Source organism: Mchenga conophoros, linkage group LG2 (assembly GCF_057382185.1).
Source record: "Mchenga conophoros isolate Kocher_MC1m ecotype Shallow Benthic linkage group LG2, M_conophoros_male_GT1.1, whole genome shotgun sequence".
Lineage (NCBI taxonomy): Eukaryota > Metazoa > Chordata > Actinopteri > Cichliformes > Cichlidae > Mchenga > Mchenga conophoros.
Window position 1 is genome coordinate 6,798,063 of NC_140527.1, and position 12,501 is coordinate 6,810,563.

Genomic DNA, 12,501 nt, shown 5'->3' on the forward strand with positions numbered 1-12,501 from the left:
CAATTAAAGTGAGGGCTTTGGATTAATTAGGCTGAGTGTCTAAGTCAAGCAACTGTGATGAAGTGGAGAGATTACATCTTAAAACAGATTCCTCACAGCTTTGCACAGATGCAGCCTGGAAATATTTTTTTTTAAAAAGTGAGAATATTCACTTTTCACCTCCAATTCGACTGCATTTTCAATTATTCATTGGACTGTGTAAAAACAAGTTTGACCTTTGCATGACATGAATTAAACAAAATCACACTTGTGGAGGAAAGGAGGGGGGGGAAAAGAAAAAACAAGCCCTGTGGAAATGTCTGTGTCAGTGAAACGGATAGGTTCGAGCAAGTAGCAAGGCACAGGACATCCCCAGAGAAGACGATACGTTAACCACTCCTCTTATACCGCCTTACACGCCTTACACGCTAAACAACTGTTATGTTGAAACCTGCAGTGCATTTGTTCCTTCATATTTTTATCCCTCATCTTTATCTGCATTTACACCCTCGGGTTTTTTTATGCACCTCACTGCAAAGATCTCCTCCATCAGAAGCACTTTATAAATAAATCTGACAAGACTTGACTTGTTTTTTTTCACAGTCAAACACTGAGCTGCACTTTCTAAGACATCCAAAACCATTCTCCAGTGAAGGGAGATGAGTGACAGCAGGATGGTGACCCCGCTTCCTTGTTCTTTGGGGCTGACACTAAGTCAGACAACAATGGTGCTGCTGTGGCAGCTCTGTGGGTCCACGCGCTTTTCACTGGAGGTCAGCAGGTTGCACCAGCAGAGCAGTGTGTCACTGTGATGTGCCGGACAGAGAGGAGATACTGAAACTTTATTTTTGTGACTTTACATGTCTTCAAAAGCCTTCCTCTGTTGCCTGATGCCTGCAGGATTTCTGCTTTGAAATTACTTCCTTTTATTTCAAACCTACTTTTTTTTTGTCATGTGGAGGAGATATAAAGAACTTGGTCTTTTGGTGGAAAACACATTTAATTAAAAATATTTTCAACAGCTGTGTTGTATACTGTAATTCTCTGGCAGATTTTTCAGACTTTTTGTTTCATTGGCCTTTAGAAGAAAAAAAGATCAATGTTCTTTATCGAACTCTGAAACAGCCTTGAATCCTCCTACACAAATTACACCCATCGCCAGCGCCCCTACTAACCAATCCAGTTCTTTTCAAGGTTTGATATACACCTGCCCCCCACCCCACTCCCACCCCAAACAGAGACTTGTCTAACTACAAACAAAAAACTTCTAGACAACATATTCGTATAATCCTGTATGTTAAAGCCTTGGTCTTTAGTGTGGCTACCTTGTGAACAAAGCTTAAGCCTCTGTAAATGAAATGTCGTGCCAGGTCTTCTACCTCAGTGTGTGTCAGTGCAGTAGTGAGGGACAGACATTCAAAGTGCCTCGATAATCGAGTAGGAGGTTTTGTTCGGAACAATGAGTCTAGAAATTCAAAAGATCTATGAACCTGAAAAATAATTGTTAAAATGTTGGTAATGATCAACAGCCTTACTAACCCCCTGCGGACATATTATGGTCCTTTTATGCTATAGGGCATTAATAGTCGCACTCACTTTTTTAATGCGATCATATTCATATTCATTCTCTGTGCGTCGTAACTCTCCAGATCCAGGTAGGAACCCTGCCTGCAGCAGCTGCTGCTCCACTTCTCCGCTAACACAGTCTTTATGCCACACTAGGTGGATTACCATATTTGCTAGCACAATCAATCAACTTCTTTCCGGTATCCCAGTGTTAAATGGGTTATTAATGGACCAGCTTTTGCACAGTGCTGTGTCAGAGACAAAAACATATGCACAGTTTTAAGAAGTTTAACTGCACCATACAGCACAGTTCCTCAGAGACATTAAACTCATTATGATCAGTCACAACTGCGGCATAAGCAAGCACCTTTCCAGTCCTCCTTCTAGTGAATAATCAGTAATCTTTCTTGGAGCTCCAGACAGTTTTAAAACTGTGTTGTCCTATAATTCATTAAAATAACCAGATTTTCTTTTAAAGCCGCTATCACTACAATGAGTGCGTTGATTTGACCATTCACACACAAACAATAACAGCAGCTGAGCTATTAAACAAGTGGGGGAGCACATGTGTCCTTTTTTAAATTAATTTCAAAATAATGCAATTATAAGAACAATATATTCAGCTTCCAGTTCAGTTCAGCCTCCAGTGAGTACCAGACGAATGGGGTACACATCCATGCATTCATCCATCCAACCTGCAGTTGGCAATGTCCTTTTAATCCGTTCAGCTTTGGTGAGCTCGACATAGTGGCACACGAAGGGGTTCTCAACCTGCTGTGGGTTCTGCTTAGATTGGCCCTTCAAACTGCAGCAGCTCTCCAGAACAGAATAAGGACTACCACCATCAGTTCCACTCCAAACAGTAGTTGGAGCTTGCTCAAAGGAGGCATCTGAATAATACTGACCGACCTGGCCAACGAGCCAGGTGGTAAGAAAACCTTGAGCTTGAGAGAAAAGGGGGATTGTCCACGTACAAATAGATCGCAGACTCTGTAATTCTTTGGGGAAAATGAAAAATAAATTATGCAGCCTTTAATATACCTGGCCTGAGGGGAAAGAGTAACTAAGTATTCAGTATCTTGCCCACGAATGGACAGGAGGACCAGAGAGGAAAATATTATAACTCAAAGACGTTCAGTGTGCTAAAATTAAAAAAGCAGAACTTCCAAAACAGCCATAAGGTTGAACAAACTAACCCCTTAGAGAAATGAAAAAAGGATATTGAATAATGGTTGCAGAGGGATGACTGGAACCTCAATTTAATAAGCGGAAGATGGATGGATGGATGGATGAAGACAATGCCCTCAATGCAGGAAAATGGCTACTCCCTGCCTATATGCCTATAAGCCCTGCTCAACAAATGAGCCTTGAAGAAATTTTGAAGTATAAATCATTAATATCAGTTTAAAGATAAAATTACTAAAAACCTATTATATTCTTTATAATAAACTGATGAATTTCATTAATTTTCACTGTGCAATTTATATGTGCCTAAATTTTTCAGCTTACTCAACAATACATTAATGTGGGTTGGTCTTGGTTCAAAATGGGCCTCTGGGTGTAACGCTGCACATAAAAAATGATTGTCTGGATGTAGCTCGAGGTAAAGCATCTTTATCACCTCACCTCACAGTTTCTGCATTTTCTTCTTAAAAACAAAACAAAAATCTGATTTAAGTTGGAGTAAATTAAATCTAAATTTTTCTAAATGGCAGGCATAATTTTTTTTGATGGAGGGCTAAAACATCTTTGGTATGTACCAATATGTTTTATGTGAAAAAAAAAACCCAATTAAGAATAAATTAAGAATTTTAGCTCATTTTCAAAAATAAAAAAAAATAAACAAAGCTCAAAATATGGCAATGAAAATTTAGCAAAATCCCCCAAATATCCCAGGCACAGCAGGGCTGATCTACAACTGTAAGTCTTAGTATGTGAGGGAAAACATGCAATCTTGAGTAAATGCTGCACGTCTTATTTATTTCTCTTGAAAGCACAAGAGACAAAAACAGCCTCAATTCTTTTTCCCAGGATGCCCGAGAGGCTGCCATCATAACTTCGGCATGTGGTTTTAAATCCCCTAGAGCACACCTAAGCTTTGGCATTGACTTTGAAATGAAGTCTACCTATCTCCCACTATGTACACAATGAATCATGCCCTGCCAAGCTCACAGACACTTTCCATCTCATTCAGTAGATTTCTGCCATTCATGCACTGGGCAAGTTACCATAAGCGCCCATACAGCTCACCTTACAGATACTTGGCTCTATGTATGCATCACACTGACTGCACCACACTGGGCACTGGCTAGATTTTAATAATGCACATTTTGAAATTTACTGTCAACTGTCATGCATGTGTGGTAACCCATAACTCTGGAAAATAGGAATATATTATTAAAGCGTGCCATACATTTTCCTGACATTATGCATGGTTTCCCCCAAAAGACCTTTACTCAAAAACTCTCCCCATTATTATGAGTAATCTTGGACCAATTCTGACTTATTGCTGATAAGTCTTCAATTTACAGCTTTCTAATTACTGTCATCTTGTCTCCAGTATAATTAAAGAAAGCCCTTGAGAAATGCAAAACTCTCAATATAGCTGAACATCTACTGTTACCATCCCCAACTTTCTTCTCTCACTGTTTTTAGTCAGACAGCGAAATATAAGCTGTAGTATAGCTCGTGTTACAAAACAAACAAAGAACACAAAGAACAACATAATGCAAAAGTTAAGAGTCTTTCAGTCTTTTGCAAAAGGGCACCAAACCCTGTAGCAGATTGTTTAAAATACTTTTGCACCAAAAGTCACAGCCAACGCTTCCTTCTAACATCTGTTTTGCCCTGCTATAATTACAATTTCTTTTTCAATGTTTCTCAGAGCTGCTAAGATTTCTCTAAACCCACATAAAATAAGGTCTGGACCAGAATAACAACATAATGAAATACTGTACACTTGGAGACGTTTTAGGCTCAAATCTCTGAACCAACAACCACGGACAATTTCATCTTTCATCCCTCAATGTAGATCTCCACTTTATCTTTTCAAGCTGTTGTAGCATCTCCCTCTGTATGAGCTGGGATTTGCTGAGCTCTTGTACTGATATATCAGCGAAGTGGCTATAAAGATTGTCTTTAACCCCATGTGCCTGGTTACAAAATTCAAGAGGTGGATGACAAGTTGAAACTACACCGAAGTGTGGTGCGTGCCAGTTCTGAAGTCACTTTTGGTTCACACAACTGTTCACTAGGGCAACAACAGAGAGAATAGCCAAGGCTTTAACCAGCCTTTACTTTAAAGACATTTTCCAGTCCTATTCTCCTCAAGGCCAAAGTCCTGATTTTATAAAAAATAACTCTGATAAAAACCCCGTTCACTCTGCTTAAAGTCTTGGCTGTTCTATGACGTTACCTTTATTCACATGTAAAAAGACCACTCAGAAAGAAAGTTGCAAATAACATCAGACTAAAGCTCCTTGTTAGCAGACATACTGATGGTAACTTTAACTTTGTATTCAAACTGCCAACTTTCTAGGCAGAGGAGACAGAAGTTAAAACAGACTGTTGCACACAGAGAAAGATAGGATATCATGTAGAGATACACATTTAAAAAATGCTTGTTTTTATCATTAAAGCACACAAGCCTTTTCTGTTAACGCCCACAAATAAAGTCAATGCAAAGGGCCACTTCACCAGATGCTAGAAAGCCCTCCATGTTCAGAAAACAAACTGAACTTGGTTGATAAGGAGGACTCACCAATTTTAATTTTTAAATACTATTGTACAGCTGTTTATTATTCCCCCATAACTTCTGTTTACTACCGATAATAATTCTTTTTTTTTTTTTGGTTAATGCTTTGTTTAGGGGTGGGTGTGACAAGGTAATAGCATCATAAACAGTTTAAGTGAAATCGCGGGGTGTGGGTTGCATTTTATTTGAATAATAGTCACAGATGCAATTCAAAGTAATAAGCAATAAAGTAACAAAAAAACAAAGATTACATAAATGTCGGTAATAAATACACATTTGTTTTGATGAAAAATCCTATTCTGCTCTCTTCTCCTCCGGCTTAGTTTCCAAGCCTTCAGATTTATCTGTTCGCTCCTTGTTGGAAACCTGACATTCACAGGGAACCACAGTCTTAAAGCAGCAGCTGGATTCAGTGAATAGCACACAAACCTGAACTCCAGGATGTTTAATAACTTTTGGTTTCTGTTAAGAATGTGCACATGCTGTGAGCATTTTTGACATGACATGCTTTAAGGCTGTGGATTTTCAATTCATTGGTTTTCCTTTGCCATTTGAAACTTACAGCATGCAAGGTTCTGAACCTTTCAACTCCCCTCAGTTACCCGTGAGCTCTCCAAGTGGGAAACAGTAACCCCCTGTTGCACTGCACAGCTCCCAATTGTGAGTGGAGCAAACATCTATGAATAAGGAACAGGGCGATGCTGAAAGAAACATGCATGCTAAGTCAATGGACCGTGGCCAAACAACCACTGAAACACTCCATGAGACTGCTTCAAGGTCAATGTGATGGCTGCTTTTCTCACATTGCATATAAAGACAGGGGGGCAACTCTTCCTGACGTTTCAACACTAAATATAAAGATATTTTTAACAGAAGGAGACTTGATAATTCAACATTTTTTCATGGGCGCTAATCAATCAGGAAGACGTTAAAGAAAGAAAATGTTTAAGAAGTTGTTAAGCTTCATGGCGGCAACATCTTTGAAGTGCTAGATATCCAATTTACAAAATACAGCTTAAATCGCACTCTTGGTTTATTTTTACCATTTTGCTGCCACAGAACAAAATGATGACAGACACAAGTGGAAGAAACAACAGAAAAGGGTGTGAGCATGCCTGGCAGATAAAAAAAAAATCTAAATCTGTTGCTGTTATATCAATATTTAAATACCATTTTTTGGAAAACGTGTTTGAAACCTGCCAAGTTTTAAAATTATGATTGAAGTTTTTCATCTTTCTTTCTGTGGCAGATACATTTTGACAGCTATGTCTTTTCTTCTATCCAAGAAGGAAAAAAAAACACTTTTTTGGACTCTTATTTTTCTACTTCGCTGGGCATGCGTGGGGTTTTTTTTGGTTTTTTTTGCTTTATATCAAAGTCATTAAATCATGAAAATTTTAACCACAGGATTCAATAAAATCCTAGCCAAAGCTCAAATGCTTAAAAAAGTCAAAAGGGCTTTTGAATTTTCATGATCACATTTTGATTTATTTAAATGACTTGAATGCAACGTGTCACATCCACTGAAAACAGGAAAAAACACTCCACCACAAAATCCACACTAATATGTTAAAACACAGACTACGAGTGTGCCAGCAGACAGAAAGACACTAATGGGCCACATCATAAAATCAATCTAATCTGAAACAGTTGCCACCTGAATCAACTCAGAATCAACTTTTTGTTTTTGTATAGTAATGAGTATATTTGATGTAGCCATGCAACATTTCTTTAATACTATGAATATTTACCATGCCTTTGAAGTACAAAGCATTGAGTTGATATTTGCCAGTTTTTAATTCAGGTAATTTTGAGGCCTTGTAACTTCAAGTAAACAGGGATAGTTACATGAAAACCACATCGGTTAAAAACTGCAACCAAATGAATTTTAAACTCCAAGTGTCATAATTTCAAGCCGAAACAACATTTTTGTTCAGCATAACTTTTACTGTAACTGCCTTCAACATTAATGCCATAGGAGAGAAAAAACATGGGTACCCTGGATGTTTTATCTCTTTTCTCATCATTCACTTGAGAAAATTTCAGAAAGTGAATTTTGGGTGAACTATTCAAGGTTCATATCAATTTATTTTTCAACTCTGAAAATTCCAGAGTATCGCCTGTACTGAATATCTAAAGGTTCAAAGATGCTAGAAAAAGAAAGCACCTGCTCCACATGTATCCAATAGCAAGCAGAAGTCTTGAGCCACCCCTCATTTCTTTATAATTTGCTAGGAAAATGGAAAACAGGTGTAGCAATTTATTGAAACATGTGCAAACAGTCAGGCAAATAGAGTATAAAGCAAAAAACATGGTTTCTTGTAACTAACTGGAAAGCCAATATTTGGTATGACTACCTTTATTCTCCAACACAGCCTGAACTTTCTTAGGCAAACTTGACTGACAGTGTTCCCCTGTGAGTTTTTCTATCCAGGTACGCTTTTGCTGTATGGCAGTGTGTTTAGTAACATTGTCTTGCTGAAAAATTAAAATCCTGCCAATCAGATGCTTTCCAGAACGTACTGGATAGTGGGTCATCGAGGCCATTTCTGATGAGGCTTTGGTGAACAGTAAATTGATCAACTTAAGTGCCAGACACATCTCTCAGCTCCTGTTTCAGGTCTTTGATGTTTTCCTATTTCTTAAGGACATGACGTTCAGATACTGTTCATCTGCTGTACACAGAACGACTGGAAAGCCTAAAATAACTTTCATCCTCCAGTTATTCCAAATTTTCTAAGCACAGACTCCACATCATGCAAAGATATGTCTGTTTTTTGGCTAGCGGTAATATCTCTGAAATTACAAGAAAGGCACGCTCCTTGGAAGTAAAATATGCGAAATTGAGGTGTGGTTCAAAAATCAAGACTGTACTATATGCTCGCACAGAACTATCTTAAACATTAAGTAATTATTTATTTTTTTCGTTAAATTACAATCAACAGTAACATCTTTTAAGAAACACCAAATGCATTTAAGTTTAATACGTTTGAGTTGGTTACGTGTTAAGGCATTGCACAATTTCCACATATGTGGACCTCTACAGGCAGACCACAAGCTGTGTTTGCTGCACCGCTCTCACCATTAAGCATTTCAATAGAGGCAAGCTCGCCAAATCTACAAACACCTTGTACATGGGAAATGTAAAGTTAAAGTTAATGCTTTGCCAAGTAATGCGAAGTATATAAGCTCAGTTCAACTTAAGTGTCCTCGGGCTGTTTTTATCAATGATAAGAACTCCGAGAGAATTAGTCTTGCACTCACAGACAGTAAGGACAAGTAGGTGAACTTCTGGGGACATGTGAAGACAGTTCACCGTCACGTTGACGCTTGCTAACAACCGCAGCGCAGTTACACCGACGTGGTTTTAATGTTATTGTGCTGTCACAGCTCAATGCTGCCTCTGCTGGTGGGAAGCAGATTAACAGCGGGCGTGGTGGGCATCGCTTCTTCTCAGAGCCCCATACTGACTGAGCCGAAGGGGCAAACATTCCACATTTATATTCAAATATGACACACATAGAGCTGAATTAATTTAAACTGTTTTAATTAGAAATGACAAGGCAGGTACTGTATGTGGCCCCATATATATGTAGACTATACTACTAGAATATGCCTGAAGAAAAATTAGGGAAATATAAATATTCACAGACACCAATTACAAATAAATGTATGGTCTTATTCATGAATATGGATTAACTCTAATTATTTTTTGTTCTATTTTTACCTGTGTATTTATCTGAAATTTTATTACCACTGCAGTACAGACCTGCCTTACTGAATTAAGACTGACTAAGAGACGGATTAGGATTAAAATAATATTTAGTATTTGTAAATAAGTTGTAAAAACCATCATTATACATGACTACTGAGACGGTCACCTCTCTGCATGATTTCAGTCATCTGATGTTAAAATATTCAGAACAAAGGACAGATGTTTAGCCATCAGCCAAATGCTGTAACATGCTGTAGTTAATAATGAAACAAGTTTTTTTCCCCCATATTTAAGCAGATCTCAAACATTTGCCTTAAAGATTTCCTGAAATAATGTTTCCCTTTCATTGATTTCAATGAGGTGGTTTTCCTTTTGGAATATCAGGGGTCACACCAAACACTTTTAGAGTTTATAATGTGTCCACAGGTTTATAGTTTATGTTATGCTAATTTATTTTGTCTTTTTTTGTTTTGTTTTGAGGCTGTTTTCAATTGTACAGAATTCAAATGTGCTGTACTGGCTAGAAAAGAAGAGATTGATGAGAAATGCTTCCTTCCTTGTTAAGTACTGCTACAGTATGTAGTGAAACGTGAAATATGGATGACTGAAATTCACAGCACTCGATTCTTTTCTTGTTATATGTGAAGGCTGCATTGGCTGGCGGGCCACACTTTCAGAGGACTGGCTCTAAGTGAACAAGCTGACCAAATGGCAGCAAAATGCCCCCCACAGCAAAGCACAGTTACCGGATCCCCTTTCTATAGACTTCTAAAACTCTGTTATTTTAAATTGACAGGATAGCCCAAAGTTATATCCCAAGGTCAACAAACATCTTTTTAACTGGGGCAGCATATTGAGTGGAAAACTGGACATTTCTCAACCCCCATTCTTTTTTTTATAGTTAATTTGTAGCGTCTCCTTTCTTCTCCACACAGATAACATGTTATATAACAAGAATAATTCACAGTAAAAACACCTCAAGAGGAGAAGTTTGGCTTATTTAGTAATTTCAGGTCAAATTAAGGTCTCATGTCATTGAGTTTCATTACAAACTGTACATTTTATTCAATATCTTTAACTTTTCTCTGTGTAAAAATGCAAAGATCTTTTTTTTAAATTTTATGTGTGTATTGTCTGCAGGGTCCTGCTCATATATTACACTCCCTAAATGATCCTGTAAATGTGAAAAACAAATGCAAACAAATGTTCTCAATATGCTTGCATTGGAATAAGCACATACATCACCACTGCTTATATTGGCTTATTTTAATTTGGCTAAGAATTATTGTTGATGTAATAGAATTTTCTCATTGGGGTTTCATATTTTGGCTTTCAGGATATAAAATGCTGCATATTATAGACAAAAACACCAAAAAACGTTTTAGACTAGATGAGTAGACTTGCCAAAACATATTGATATTTTAAGCTCCTGAGGTGCATGTTCACAGGAAAATCATTATCTTCAGCAGGGCAATTTCTAGTCAAAATAAAACCCACCTATACAGAGGAGAAATTGGATGGCAGCAGAGGTACTTGCGCCTGATTCAGCTTGCAGCTGATTGCATACTGTATACTGGGACTTGGATGCTCCCAGTTTGCTTGGCAAACCAAGGATTTCCTCCAGAGACTTGTTTGAAATTATTCAGATTGTCAGTGAGGTCACTGGAGTGTAACTTTAGTCAGCAGATAAACGGATTTTCTATCCCCCACACTACTAGACCACCAGCTCCCCTCTTCCACCATATGCTTCAGCTGACACATCCTTGACCCCTGTGAGCAGATCTCTTTAAGCACGCTCAGCAGTATTGCTATGTACAGTTCAGTTTAAGTGGAGCACTACAGTTTGTCTCTGAGATATCTGGAGAACGCTGGAGCATCTGTTGTGTGTTTGCTGCCCAAGCACATTGCCGAAGCATGTCTTATGTGGCAGAATTATCGTGCCACTTCTCATATACTCTATGCTCATACTCATACATTCCCAACACCACTGTCTACTGATAAAGGACTCCTTCAAGTTCAAAGCACGTCCAAAACCACAGGCAACACTCTTTGCCCAAGGGTAGTGCTTCTGTTTATTCCTTGTTCTTCCCTTACAAATACTGAAAATGCTCTGCCAATCTCTCAGATAGAGGACTTCCTACAACAAAGGAACAGAGGACTCATTCTGAATGTCATACATGCCTAAATGGGTATCTCATATGGTATTCATGCTATGCCCCTGCATGGTGTCTGTATGAATCTTTTTTTTTTTAAATTTCTTACATCTTTTGACTGCTTTGTTATTGTTTTGGTGCATCAAGAAAATGTTAGCCGCCTCTGTAGTCCATGCATTTATCATGTGCATGAAAATGAAACAGTTGGGGTTTGAAAGGGACATGCTGAAAATGTTTTGCATAGGGCAAAAACAAGCTTTTCACTTAGGTTTTCTAATGGTTATACGGGGGTACGAATTCTAACAACTCAAACAGACTATATTTCCTTCTGCAGGACTTGCAGTCAGTGAGTCAGTTAATAAATGGCAAAGTGGGTTCATAAAAAGGGGCAGCACTTGCCTAGAGGTTAGAGGAGCTGGCTGGTGAATATAAGTTTATATCCTGAGACGAACTTAAAGAAATGGGATTTTGAAGAAACAGGACAAAAATCTCCCCTCCAGAAAATATTGTTGAGATCCACCCCGGGCAATGTACTCAGTCCCAGCCAGGTATCTACTGTGAAACTACAAACTGGTCAGCAGAATCAACAAGAGAGTAATTTCCCTCTGTAAAAAGATGAAAATATTACATTTGACCTTTATTTTATTGGGAAATGTTGAGATTTGTGCCTTCATATTAAGGTTTTTATTTCACAAGTCTCATATTTCCCAGCATAGGCTTGCATGCTATAACCTGAGCATGTATAGTATACTGGCTCCAAATCATAAATTAAAACTAAGATATGTGTCAATGGCAAAGCGTCGGGATTTGATTTTATATGAATCTTTCAAAAATGATAACATTGCCGAAAGCTTTAAACAATCCTCAGGTCACTTCCAGCAGTGATCCCAGGACTCTGTTCACTTCCAGCCAGTGCAAATCAAAGCCTTTAATTACCACACTGATAAGAGGCTTGCGCTGGAGTTTCATTTATGGAGCGGATAAATGTGGGATTGTTTATAATTAATTTCCAGAACAGTTGCCAACCTTTTCAGTGTATTTCCTGAAATTTCCACCGAGTCCACACTAGACAAATTTCCACTTTCTTTGCAAAACATAAGTGTTATCAGCCCCCTATGAATTAGAAGTCCACAGTCATGCGCTAACTTCTATTTATTATCATTTCATGCACAGGATTCAGTCTTCAAGGGTGCTTTCATTATGCATACCAAGACAGCAAGACAGTGCCTAGTGTTTGTTTGTTTTGTTCATTTGTTGTCAAATATTGCTAATTAAACGTTGACAGAATAAAGCCAATTCATGCATGGTCATCACCGTGAACATCACCATGCACA

The 12,501-nt window shown here is 38.1% G+C and overlaps 1 protein-coding gene across 2 annotated transcripts in view; it reads right to left on the reverse strand.

Moving 5' to 3' along the window:
* The window catches only part of fstl5 (follistatin-like 5), a 203,683-nt gene that overhangs the window by 159,286 nt on the left and 31,896 nt on the right, over positions 1-12,501 (reverse strand). The gene's annotated exons all lie outside the window — the stretch shown is intronic.